Source organism: Acinonyx jubatus, chromosome B2 (genome assembly GCF_027475565.1).
Source record: "Acinonyx jubatus isolate Ajub_Pintada_27869175 chromosome B2, VMU_Ajub_asm_v1.0, whole genome shotgun sequence".
NCBI classification, from domain to species: domain Eukaryota; kingdom Metazoa; phylum Chordata; class Mammalia; order Carnivora; family Felidae; genus Acinonyx; species Acinonyx jubatus.
The window spans coordinates 27,501,167-27,515,117 of NC_069385.1; the positions used below are offsets into that span (position 1 = coordinate 27,501,167).

The following is a 13,951-nucleotide window of genomic DNA, read 5'->3' on the forward strand; positions in this document are numbered from 1 at the left end:
AACAAGAATCACCAGGAGCTACTTGTTGACAATGGAGATTTAGGTCCTCTTAAATCAGAGTCTCCAGGAAAGAGGCCTGGAAATCAGCACCTATGACAAGTGGTTCCTGGTGATTCTTATAATAAGCAGACAAGTTTAGAAAACATTGACTTGGGGCTCTTTGTAATTTTCTGATGTAGAATTTAGAAGGTAAAAATCCACAAGTCCTCACACTCTTCAACCCAGGGACATCTGTGCCTATAGAAGCTTTGAATGAGTCATTCATTCGTCTGTTCTTTCATTCGAAAGGCATATCACCAAATATGAATGTTTGGGAAGGAAATGACACTCTGCTTATTACTGTGGGGGGAGTTAAAGGAAAGAGAAAATCCAGAGTGAAAGTCTACATGCCATTACTTGACATAATTTACAAATTTAAGACCTTTGTGGGTGTTTTGAGTGTATTACCCAACTGCGTAATTGAGCTAGTTGTGTGTGTGTGTGTGTGTGTGTGTGTGTGTGTGTGTGTGTATGCATGTGTTTTGTTTGTTTGTTTGGTTTAAACACTCACTGAATGAAGTCAGATAGTCAGGCTGAGTCATTTACTCCCTTGAAAAAGTCCCTAATTCCTTTTCCACTTGGGAATTTTGAATCTGGAAAGCTGAAGTATTTTATGTGTGATATACTCTTTTTAGAAAACGATTTGCGCAAATCCCTATACCCTTTCTGTCTTTGCAAACAGTGTATTGATCGACACCAAGGCCCAGTCGGGCAATCCTTGGCTCACATTAACTCTAACTTTGGCCCTCTGGAGATTTTTCTACCACACCCTTCTAATTTGTAGGTCGGTTCCTCTTTGATTCCAATCAGTCTCTCACTTTTTAAGAGTTAAGTGTCTGGGTTGAATAGAAGTATGTCATATTTTCTGGGATGCACGCAATGTGCTTACAGTATCATTAATGAATGAACGTGTCTCTCTCTGGCACAGATTAAGGAAAGTAAATATAAACCCACAGATGGAAGTCTATAGTGAGGTGGTATGTGAGGCCTTTGCACGGCCCGGTCCTCTCCTTTTTACAGACTGAGGACAGAGCAAAGCACTTAGTAGGTAGCAGTACCTGATAACTCTGATAACAAATATTAAAATGTTTGTGAATATGAGCTCCTCCACTGGACAGTGAGCTCCTTGAAGGGAAAGACCTTGCATTACTTACTCCCCAGTGCCTGTTAACCCAGGACGGCGCAAAGCAGGCGTTTGCAAATGCTGATCAGACTTGAATTTGATTCAGGAAAGCCTAGGAATGATTGCTTTCTCTGATCTGAAAAAGTGGGGCAATCAGTTCTACGTAGGTTATAACTTATCCTCTCTTCCTTCTTCTCTAACATATTTCGTTGCTGGAAGCAGTTACAACAATAATCTTCGGTCAATAAGCTTTTCACAAAATTAATCCAGTTTACTTCTTATGAAGCTTTTGTCTGTCTGCCATGCATCTTTTCCTTATAAGGTAAATAGGTTTCAGAGAGAGTTTTCTTGACTTGGTTTTACTATTAGTTAATGTTTCTAAAATGTCCCATTTTCACTCTCAGAAGTTGCTTGCTTCTTGTTGGGAGCCGTGGTTATTGAGGAAGGGGAGTTCCTTTAGGGCACTTTGGAATCCCCAGGATGGTCCATGACAAAAGAGATTAGAATTCTGGAGTGATGCCCTTCAAACCACAACTAGTGAGTCTATCTTCTGAGTCACCGTCGTCAACCAAGTCACTCTGAACACAAAAAGGAGAAAAAAAGGACAAAATCCTCATAAAAGTACACTATACCTAGTAGAAAATTATTCAGTCACGCTTTCGAATTTCGAGATCCAACCCACTGAAATATTTCCAGATTGAAAACTCCAAAGAGGCTGTCACGTCAAGTCAAGTCTCTGCCATAAACTTTCTTACACTATGTTAGGTAATGTTATTTTTATATATTCTGTTAGGACACATATTCTTTAAATTTGTTCCTAATGTCTTCCTTGATGTTTTTCTTTGAAGCAGATTTTTGCTAACATCCTAAGTTTCAAGTTAATTAAGGTACTTTATGGGGCACCTGGGTGGCTTAGTCAGTTAAGTATCCGACTCTTGATTTTGGTGCAGGTCATGATCCCAGGGTTGTGGGATCGAGCCCGTGTCGGACTCGAGCATGAAGCCTGCTTAAGCAAGCTCTCCCTCTCCCCCTCTCTCTGCTCCTCCCCTGCTCACTCTCTCTTTCAAAAAAAAAAAATTAAGGTACTTTAAAAATATATCTATGTGCCCGATGTAATACAAAGAATTGAATTTATTTGAAAAACATAAGCCATCAAATCGTTTGCTAGAGGCTATCTAGGTAAGCAATAGGTCTGAATGGACATACAGATCACTGCCATAAAACTTAGCCACTGACGAGCTCCCAAAAGGGGATCTCATGTTCTCAGAGAGAGCAATGAAAACCAAAGGATGACCAAATTAAATCATTTTCCTTTCAAAAATAACTAGGGGGCACCTGGGTGGCTCAGTTGGCTAAGCGTCTGACTTGACCTCAGCTCAGGTCTTGGTCTCAGGGTCATGAGTTCAAACGTGTCGGACTCTGCACTGGGTGTGAGGGCTGCTTAAAAAAATTAAAAAAAAAATGTTCATAAACATAGCTGGGTATTTACCATTTACCATTACCTTGGAGAGCCTTCTCCTCTCCATTCTGCACTGTGGATCAGTCTCGGCATGGACAAGTTACCCAACCATGGTTGTGTCCTGTTTTAGCTGCTGTCACTGCCACCTGTTCTTAAGTTAGCTTTCGCTTTACTTTTTTTGTATTATCTTTTGCTCTCACGAGCAAAAGTCCTTAACATGTGAGGAATGTGGAATTCCGGTTTTGTGAGCCTGGATTTCTGTGCCAAACCTGTAGCTTCCTGACGGTGGGATTTGGGCAAGTTACTTTACAGGCTCGCTCCCTTGCCAGCCCCTCCTGGCGAGGTCATCCTCATCTGCAAACTGCAAGTCGTAAGACCTACCTCCCAGGTTGTAAAGGGTAGGTAAGAAACCATCACGTGAAGTTCCCACCATAATGGTGGCGCGTAGTGAGTTAACGAATGTTCAAGTCCTAGGAGAAAAAGCAGGGGAGGGGACTCCCGAGACCCATCCTGAAGTCCTGACTCCAACATTTGCTGGCTGCCTCCTTGGGAATTCTCCCACCCGCCCCCCTCTCTTAGCTTCAGTTTCCTCATTTGTAAAGTGGGCAAAACATTCCTTAACCTTCATCACTGAGGGGAGTAGCTTAAAGGAAACAATTTTTGTGAAATTATAAAACCTGTAACGTATTAGACCGTTATTAATAGGATAAATAATAATAGTGTGATTACAAAGGTTTTTGGAATTAACTTTATTCCTACTGGGAAAAGAGTATTTTTTCAACTGGCGCTCAATGGTTCTCTTCTGCTGAAGGTTGTGGCATTTTTTTTCCCCCTGAATGACTCATGGCACTTGTTATGAGCCATCTTGTAGGTTTTGTTTTTTTGTTTGTTTGTTTGTTTTTGGCGGGGGGGGGGGTGTCTTCTTTTTTTTTATCCTGTCACCTCAACTGTGTTCTCATGTCTTCAAGACCAAGGACTCAGTTTTTAAAAAAAAAAAAAAACTTTTTTAACGTTTATTTATTTTTGAGACAGAGAGAGACAGAGCATGAACAGGGGAGGGGCAGAGAGAGAGGGAGACACAGAATCGGAAACAGGCTCCAGGCTCTGAGTGGTCAGCACAGAGCCCGATGTGGGGCTCGAACTCACAGTCCGTGAGATCATGACCTGAGCCAAAGTTGGACACTTAACCGACCGAGCCACCCAGGCGCCCCAAGACCAAGGACTCAGTTTTAAGCCTATGTAAGCTCAGAGCTTACAGCAGAGGCTGAGGGGAATGCTCTCCAGGACACCACAGGAAGGAGGGGGTGGCCGGGACCGCAGAGTGGAGCGGCCATAGTCTACTGTGACAAGAGGACAGAGAAACAAGAACCTTGGTGATATGAAGAAATATTGAGTTAAAAGGGATACGGAAAGGCTTCCATTGACTTGCCCTGATCTTACTAAGGAAGGAAAGGCCATGAGATGAGGGAAAATGAGAGGAAGGGTGGGAGCTGGAATCTTCAGAGGGTATTTGTCAAAGTGCTGTGCCAACTTTAAAGCATTCCGTACCTCTTTTGCCCTGTGACAAAGGCTATGTATGTCTTACTAATTTTTTCAAAATTCCAGTGCTTGTCACAATAGTGCATATAATTGGCATTAAATTTCTGACTCTGAGATGACTAGAAAATAAGAGTTATTATTTTGTTATTTTGTTTTTATTTGTTACATAATAATAGCGTGCATAATATATCACATCCACATAATAACAATAATAATAGTATTTATTAGGTGCATATGATACCTGCCATGTGTTTATAACCTTATGCCCATTATTTTATTTAATACTCAAAACAACCTGTCCAGGCAGATGCTGTGATTATCCCCATGGTAGAGAGGAGATAGCTGGTGCTCTGGAAGAAGTTTCTGAGACACTGTTGTGGAGCATAGAGGGGCAAGCTAAGTAAGAAAACATAACATAATTATAAGGGGGGATTGAGGCTCCCATTGAAGGCGGACTATGTGAGTTCAAGGTGAAACTCACCATGCCTCAGCCATGCTCTGCAGCCCGGAGCAGCTGGTGGAGTTTACCTGGTCTTAGAATCTCTGCAGACATTATCACTCTGGTGTTCCCTTGGACTTCATGGCTAGGAGTCATCTGATAAAGAGGGGGCAAGCTAATGAGAGGAAATAGAAATAACCGAAATGCGTTCTTCAGCCTGATGGAGACGAGTAATTATCATTGGCTCTTGAGTAGCCGAGATACTTCAAAGCTTCACCGAAGCTTTCTACCCCACCCTGTCCCGCAGAACTAGTTGGCTCCTGGCCTGTATGATCTTAACTTCATTCAGGAAATACCGGTTAAGAAGATTCGGGAGGAGCCCCTGGGAGACGGGTGAACTTGACAACCCAGGCAGCCTGTGTTTTGCGCAGCTCAATTGTTTGCTGACTAACAGGTGGAGGGGGTAGAGGAGGAGAGAGGAATCCTCACCAAAGAACTGGGCCATTTGGGTGGAGTTGCTTGGGTCATTCATCAAAAACCATCATACCAGCCACCCCTCGTACAACCGGGTCATTCATCAAAAACCATCATACAACCAGGGCAGGGCAAAGACACTAGCTGTGAAGGTAAAGGCTGCTCCCTTTGACAAAAGCCAAATCCGTCCGGAGAAGGCGAGGAGGGCTTGAATGATCTTTCCTAGACAGGGGAAGGCGAAACAGGTGGGGGGGTGCTTACATGGTTGACTTAGGAAATAATAGCTACCTTTTATCTTCATTACTGGAGGAAAGGAAGAAATCGGTGTTCTACCACCTCAGCCCTTGCAGCTTTTGCATCCGGTCTACAAAACCAGCTCGTCTAAATTGCGTTGTTAGGACTCGTGTCGGGATCTGGGCAGTGGAGCGTTCTGCAGAGAAAGCAGAGAAGGTGGTGGGAAGGTTCAACGTGATGTCAGCTTGGAAGCAGGTGGAAGAGACCCATGTTCACCTGGGCAGGTGGCTGTGGCTCGCTCTCAGCTTGCTCTCTGCCCCCTGACTCTGCCTGTGACCGTGTAAAAAGTCCCTCTCCCCAGTCACACCCAAGGAGATACTGAATTATTGATCTGGAAGGCAGTTTGGACGTCAGAAGTTTTAAAATGCTAACGCACAGTCAAGCTGAAACCCCCTGTTCACAGGGCAGCAGGTCTGAGCGTGAAACGAGAAGAGGTTTCAGAGGGGAAAGGCTGTTGGTGTCCTCTCTACTGCCACACAAAGACCTCATGTCAGGAGACAGGTTTCGGCTCAAAGGCAAGAAGAATGAAGGCTTTGAGCAGTCCTGAAAATCAAAGTGGCTTAGCAGTAAAGAAGCTTTGACCAGGGGAGGTGACAAAGGAGAAGATGGACAGCCACGGACTGGGAATGTCAAACAAGGTCAGTGGTGGCCCAGCTGTGCCAGGGCGACCGGAAGCACCGTCAAGCCCCTCACCCTTCCATCAGAGCCGCTCTGCTTTTTCTTGTTTTCTACACTGGGCTTTCCCACAAAGATCTCCTTTGAAGGGGATCTGCTGAAAAAAAAGAAGAAAAGGTTTTAAAACCACTGAACTAGTTGACCTTTATGGCTATTACGACTCTGAAATTCTATAGTATTAAATCCCGTTTGATGTTTTCTAAGAAAGCAGGCTACCGATTGATGCATTCTTCCGAAGTCTGAGGTGGGAAGAAGGGGAGTGTGAGAGGCGTGGAAAGTGTGAGTAGAAGAGGGAGGGCTTGTCTCAGGTAGGGGCCAGAGGCAGGAGCCCTCAACCCTGTCCAGGCTTAGAATCACCTGGGAGCATTTTAATAACTGACCCCTCCCCAAACAAATTAAATCAGAGTCTCTGGGGCTGGTGTTTGGTCCTAGGTATTTATATAGCACAGCAAGGCTGACAGCCAATGGTTAATAGGTGACCAGTGAGAAACGTTCTGTATACATTGAGGCCAAACATGTTAGACAACCTCAGACACAGTGGTTCTGAAACTTCAGGTGCATCAGGATCTCCTGGAAGACTTGTTGAAACACACATTGCTGAGCCCCACCCCCAGAGTTTCTGATTCAGTGGGTCTGTGACCACCAGGCCCAAAATTTGCATTTTTAACAAGTTCCAGGTGATGCTGATAATTGCTGATCAGGGACCACACTTTGGCATCCATTGTTCTAACAAAAGGTATTTATTTTCTTTAAATTTATCATTATTATTATTATTATTATTATACACAAGGTTTTACTTTAGACATTAAAAAGAACCTCTTGGGGCAGCTGGGTGGCTCAGTAGGTGAAGCATTCGACATTGGCTCAGGTCATGATCTTGCGGGGTTCATGGGTTCGAGCCCCACGTAGGTAGGGGTCTGGGCTGACAGCTCAGAGCCTGGAGCCTGCTTCTGATTCTGTGTCTCCTTCTCTTTCTCTGCCCCTCCGCTGCTGTTTCTCTTTAAATAAACATTAAAAAAAATTTTTTAAAAACCCTCCTGACAGCGCAAGACCATTTGCGGTGTGCACTCTTGCAAAAGTACGCTCACCTAGTCTGATCAAGAAAGAAACATCAAATACCCCCCACTGAGGGACATTCAAGGTCACATCTGACCAGTAATCCTCCAGATTGTGAAGGTCATCAGAAACAAGGAAAGCCTCAGAACCTGTCATAGCCAAAAGAAGCATAAGTGGACATGGATACGAAATGCAGTGTGGTTATCTTGGGTGGGATCCTGGTACAGAAGAAAGACACTGGGGAACAATTGAGAAAAGAATGTATCCATATTGATTCATTGGTTGTGACAAATGTACCATACTTACGTAATAGGATAACAATAGGGAAACCTGGGTGTGGTGTAGATGGGAATTCTCTATAATATTACTGTGCTAATTACAATAGTTCTGTAAATCTAAAACTGCTCTAAGATAAACAGAGTTTATTAAAGCAGGGCAGGGAGCGGGTGGAGGGGGATGGGGGTGCTTTCTGGCTGTTACAATGCAAACCATTCCTGATGGCAGACGTAGAGTTGTTGTCTTTGAAAAGCACCAAGCAAAAAGAAATAATTTTTAGTTGAATGAATCCCTGTTCTTAATAAATTATGTAACAGATCTTTGCTTCCTTTTATTTATAGTTTTGTGACTTTCAAATGATTTTTAGAGCTGCACTTTAAATATATATGTATATACATATATAAAAATAAACACACACACACACACACACACACATCAGCATATTTACAGCTAAAAGACAAGGTAACTGATTCCTCTTACTTAATTATACTGGAGCCATGCAATGGGAATACAATCCTAGATAAGAAAGTCACCTGTTGTAATGACTTACAATTCTTAATGGAAATTTTCGACATTTTGGATATAGTTACCTGGAAACTATTTCAATGGTTCTCTCTCCCTCTTCCTGTTTTTTTTGTTTGTTTGTTTTGGTTTTGTTTTGTTTTGTTTTGTTTTTTGTTTTTTCTGTTCTAACAGAATCTGCTCAAGGTGGTCTGGATAAAGCAGAGTGCCCCAGGCAATATTTTGCTGCTGGTTTGTAGTTATGGATTACCTTATATCATTGGCTTTAAGAGCGAACTGACTGGGGCACCTGGGCGGCTCACCTCGGGTTATGATCTCATGGTTCCTGAGATGGGACCCCCGTGTTGGGATCTGTGCTGACAGGTCGTGATCTTATGGGTCATGGGTTCGAACCCCATGCTGGGCTCTGTGCTGACAGTGTAGAGCCTGCTTGGGATCCTCTCTCTCCCTTTGCCTCTGTCCCCTCCTGCTCACACTGCGCTCTCTCTCTCTCTCTCTCTCTCTGGGTCTCTTTAAATAAATTGATTAACATTAAAAAAAGAACCTTTTCAAAATCCCCATATTCACTTGAGTTTTCTGTGGGCTCACAGTGTGTGTGTATGTGTGTGTGTGCAGGTGCGTGCTGGGGGAACAACCTGACCACTCTCTGGTTAGGTAAGTATATTAACTTTAATTACCTAATATTGATGTCATTTCCCTAACTTGCCTTTAGGTCTTCTCAGCCTTTATTATCAACTCTTCATAGTCCCGACTGTAGCACCTGGCAAGGTGCTTTCACACCTGGAAATGAAATCATAATAATTCAAGGGCAACCTAACCGCCCCATATGCAGGCACCATTTATCTTTTGGTGCCAGGTTTGAACCATTTATCTTTTCTTATCAAGTGGCTTAGCTATACATTTGGGGAAGTTAAGTGAGGAAATGAGAAGCACTCTTCGAGACTGGCAGTGGTCTAAATAATAGCTTTAAAGTGAAAGTTCAGCCACCTGATTCATCTTCCAACCGGGCAGGGGCTCCTAGGGAATAAGAGGGCAAAGTCAAATGTGAAACTCAAAATCTGAGGCAAAGGACTCTCATCACCTGGACTTTCCTTCTCCCTAAATGGGGCAGCAGTACTGGAAATAGTGGTAATTAAACTTTAGAGAGCATTTCCGGGGTACTAGGCACCATTGTAATGAACTCATTTCATCCTCACAGAGGCACAGGGAAGGGAACCACGTTGCCAACATTCACACAGCTTGGAGTAAAGCCAGGATTCTAATCTGGGTTATCTGGCTTCAAAGCCCATGTTCTCAACAGGCTCTCCTGCCTCTCTTGGGGAGGACACCACGAGAGGTCCCACTCTTGACTAGACTCGCTAGAGGGCCTCCTCCAGGATCTGGACTGGCACATCCCAGGGACCTCCACAACTGCCTAAGGCCTAGGAAAGAGAATGTCTCATCAGTGAGCTGTACTTCTGTCCATTCTGCTTCCTACACAACAACTGTCACCATCACCACCAGCAACTAGTAAATATTGATCGAGCTTCTCTTCTATGCCAGGTACTATGGATACCAAAATGAAAAGGAGACTGTGATCCTGCCCTCAATAGACACCTAAGCAAACAAGCCAACAAGATCCCAAACAGCCTCTGGTAAAGTCCAAAAGAAAGCTGTGGGAGTCCAGATGGGCGGGGTCCCACCTTGCCTGGATTCGCAGTGCCATGATTTCCTTCCTCTCTCACTGAGTTTCTGTTACTTCCTTGATTTCTTCTACTTACAATTCACAAGCCCAAATGGCAGAGATTTGAAGTTCTCTCTACAAGGTGTTGAGCTGCTCAGGAGGAAGATGTACTGTTCATTTAATAAATAGCTTCTGGATGAATAGAGGCTCCGACTCAGCATATGTTTATCTGCTTCCCCCACCCCAGGAAACAGAGAACATTTATATCTAAGTTCCTCCTTATCCGAGGTTCGCTTTCCAGGGTTTCAGGTGCCTGCAGTCAACTGTGGTCTGGAAACAGATGATCCTCCTGACGTATGATCAGAAGGTCTCTACTAGTCAATACGACGTCACAGTGCCCACGTCATTCACCTCATTTCATCTCGTCATATAGGCATTTTATCATCTCACATCATCAGTGAGGAAGAAGGGTGAGTACCGTACAATATTTTGAGAGAGAGAGACCACATTTACATAAATTTTATGATAGTATGTCATAATTGCTATTTTACTGTTGGTGGTTTTTAAAAAAATTTTTAATGCTTTATTTTTGAGAGAGAGACACAGGGCACCAGTAGGGGAGGGACAGAGAGAGAGGGAGACACAGAATCCGAAGCAGGCTCCAGGCTCTGAGCCTTTAGCACAGAGCCCGACGCAGGACCTGAACTCATGAACCTCGAGATCATGACCTGAGCTGAAGTCGGATGCTTAACCGAACGTGCCACCCAGGTGCCTCTGTCGGTGTTTGTTGTTAATCTCTTCTGGTGCCTAATTTATAAATTAAACTTTGTCATAGGTATGTGTGTAGAGGAAAAACATCATTATGTGTGGGCTTCAGTACTCTCCGTGGTTTCAGGCATCCACTAGGGGATCTTGGAATGGATCCTCAGTGGACAAGGGGGACGACTGTACTCTCCCTTCTTCCAGGACAGGCACCTTCTGTTCCACGTGCAAGCTATGCTAGCAGCCTTGCCCACTCTTTGTATCCCTACCTACCACAATAACAAACAGTGTTGCTGAGGCATTGTTGCTGATGTGTTGCCTTTAAAAAACACCCTCTGGTCATGGGATAAGCCTCTTCCTGACGATGGCCCATCCTTATCTGGCCTGCCAAGCAGCCCTGTTGCCATGGAGGGCTGATGGGATGAGGTGTGTTTTTCGCCTGCATCACTCCCACTGGGGTGTAACAAGGACTCTTGTGCACGTCATGCGTGGCTGGCCTGTGGCAGCCCGGGGGCCAGGCTCTTCCTGTAGGTAAAACCCAATCAACTGATCAGCTGCAGATAATATCAAGACCTCTGTTTGATACATTAACAGTGACAGACATGCTTCCACAATTCACAGCCCCATACCCTTTGGCAACAGAGTTGTTGTGGGTGAAGAAAACACTCTAGTCACCAGCTTTGGGATGAGAGGGCTCGGGTTCATATAAACACAACCTCGCGTCACTGCTTGTGACCACAGACTGTTTTGGGTCTTTGCACTCACCCTCTGATCTTGATTTCCTACATGACAACGTTCTCGGTTTATATGCCCTTTGGCAAGTGCAGCAAGCCTGTTTCCTGTTTCTAAACTTGTAGACAGCCATTCATGTGTCTCACACTTGTCAATTTTAACCAGAAAACACCGGCCCCTTCTTGTTGCATTTTTACCTTTAGCCCAGGTGAAGAGGACCATAGAAGTAAAGCTGTTGATTTATTCGATAGAAAATTCTTCATTAATTTAAATAAACTTCCATAGGACTTGCAATTTCAAGAAGGAAGTAAGGGGAAATACACGCCTCCTTTCCGAAAGCCTGAAAAAATAAGTGGTGACAAGGCTAAAGATTTGAAAGCATTGAAACAATACACGATTTAGTTTTTTTCTTCTCTGTTTGTCAAGAGTGAAGGAAAGAAGAAATGGTCGATATACTTGTAACTGGCAGATGACCACCAAAATAAGAAAACTCTAAATACAGCAAGTAGGTCATTCGTCAGAATCAACAGGACCTGTGCACACTTTGTAGGTCAAACACATTTTAATTACCCTAACAATTTGTGTATACCCTTACAATAAAGTTGATTAACCTCATTCACTGGTGAATGTTACCTATGTAGTGCTACTATGTGCGAGACTTTGAACTTTTTCAATCTTAAGAGAATCTTTAAAAAAATCTTTAAAAATCTTTAAAAAAAAAAAAGCCTAGGCTTTTTCTCTTAAGATGCTAACATTCTGTGGGTACCTGGGTGGCTCAGTCGGTTGAGCATCCCAACTCTTGATTTCGGCTCAGATCATGATCCCAGGGTCATGGGATTGAGCCCTGTGTTGGGCTCCATGCACACTTAAAGATTCTCTCTCCTTCTGCCCCTCTCCCCTGCTCATGCTCTCTCTTTCTAAAATTAAAAAAAAAAAAAAAGATGCTAACTTTCTGAAACCTTTACAATGTACAATAAGCATTTACAAAAGTAAAATATGCCCATCCAACAATTTGAAAAATACATTAAAGCAGAGGAAAAAAATGTTACTCAGAGGTAACCTCCATTAACAGAGTAGGGCATATTCTTGCTTTTTGCTGACTGAGTTTGTGTGGGTGTTTTAAGCAAAGCTGACAATATACCATTTATATAATTATCATTTACTTTTTCTTTTGCTTAGTTTTTGTTTTTTACAAACTCTTCATAAATAAACTTATTGGTTATATAACAGTTATCTTTTTTTGTAATAAATATTCTTTTTTCCTATAAACATGTTGCATAGATCACAGATTTCTTAATTTCTAAGTCAAAAGTTTGTCTTGACTGCACTAAGATTCTTTGGAAAAGTTAATCTCATTCATGTTTGGGGATGACTACTATTCTTCTGGAGATATAAACACATACGCGCGCGCGCGCGCACACACACACACACACACACACACACACACACACACACACACATATACATCCTGGAACCTGACGCTAACTAAAACTGGAGATATGGGGTTCTTCTGGTCTTCCATCCAACATGACTGCCATGCCCCAAGCTCCCTGCTGTGCCCTTGTGGTGCCTCCAGAAGTAGGGGGGTGATCCTCCTGATGAGCAAGGCTTTCATGTCTTTTCTGGTGAATTCAAGACACGGTACCTAATGTTTAACTTCCCTCAGTTAAGGGAAGAGGAGAGCAGGTGGGGGAGAGGGGGCACACTGGACATTTCCTAACATCTCCCCCCTCCAATTTGGTGCCTGCTAGGTCCTTATCTTCCAAGTAGAGGCTTTGACTCTCTTTATTGCCACTTGGATATACAAAGACACTCTTACTTGAGTTGGGAAGGGTGAGAATTGCCTGAGCGGGGTTAGAAAGCAAAGCCTGGATCTGTGGACTCCCATGTCCTTGAGTAAGTCAAGAGAGTAAAATTACCTTTTTTACTCTTGGGAGTCTCCTCAGATGATAGAACAAAATAGAAACTATTCTCCTAATAGCTTGTGTTTTCATGTAATAGATGTGGCATAATTTATCAAATCATTGCTCTCAGAGTAAAATCCAAAGTTCTAATACAATGTACAGAGCTGTTCCCCATTTGGCTCCTGTCCGCAGTTGGCTCCTTGCTCCAGCCCTGCTGAACTTCCAAGTTCTCCAGCCGATATTTATCTCCAGGTCTTTGCATGTACTGTTCCTTTTTGCTGGAACACTCTTCCCTTCTGATTAACGTTTTCCCATTTCGGTTTAAACATCACTTCCTTTGATCAGGTTCCCTCTGCCCTTGGTTTCTGTAGCAAATGTCACAATTGCTTGCTTAACTGCTTATCTTCTCCCGAACTGAAAGTTCTGCAAGGGTAAGGACCAGGTCTGTGTCGTATTTGACTTCTGTTCTAGCTCAGTTTTTCACACATAGTAGATACTCAATGAAATATTGAAATGAGTAGTGGACATTTAGGACACATCCCGTTTTTATAAGCAATGCTGAAATGAGCAGATATTATGCATGATTATTTGTCCATGTTTTTGGAAATTTTAAATTACTGATGATAAATTCTTGGAAGTAGGATTAGTAGGTCAAAGGATATAAACATCTTTGAGGCCTCTTGAGAAACAACAGATTGCTTTCCAGAAAGTTTTACACTCCTGCCAGCAGTGAATGAGATTTCCTGTTGCATTGTACTCTTATCAGCACTATTAGGAAAAGAAATTATTTTTGCTAACTTGATAGTAAAAAATTTTTCCTTCTGTTTGCCTCAATTTTGCTGTGGTTAAGTGGTCAGATGGATATTTTTCATCTATTTTAAAATTCATTTTTATCTGCTCTATTGTGAATTATCTGGTGTCTTTTGCCCATTCTTATTCTGAAATTTTCATGTTTTTCTAACCAATTTTTATAAGCTCTTTAAGGTTTTTTTAA

At 42.9% G+C, this 13,951-nt stretch overlaps 1 long non-coding RNA gene across 2 annotated transcripts in view; it reads right to left on the reverse strand.

The window, feature by feature from the left end:
• Nucleotides 1–761: 761 nt before the first annotated feature.
• LOC128315508 (uncharacterized) overlaps nt 762–13,951 on the reverse strand; it is a 33,702-nt gene continuing 20,512 nt past the window's right edge. Inside the window, exons 2-5 of one of the 2 annotated variants that reach the window (XR_008298313.1) lie at nt 6,061–6,136; nt 5,362–5,503; nt 4,689–4,774; nt 4,343–4,556 (exon numbers count right to left, since the gene is read on the reverse strand). This is a non-coding gene — a long non-coding RNA (uncharacterized LOC128315508). Of the gene's footprint in view, nt 1,741–4,342; nt 4,557–4,688; nt 4,775–5,361; nt 5,504–6,060; nt 6,137–13,951 lie in introns of those variants that run through there. The other variant, XR_008298314.1, reaches the window with a different exon arrangement.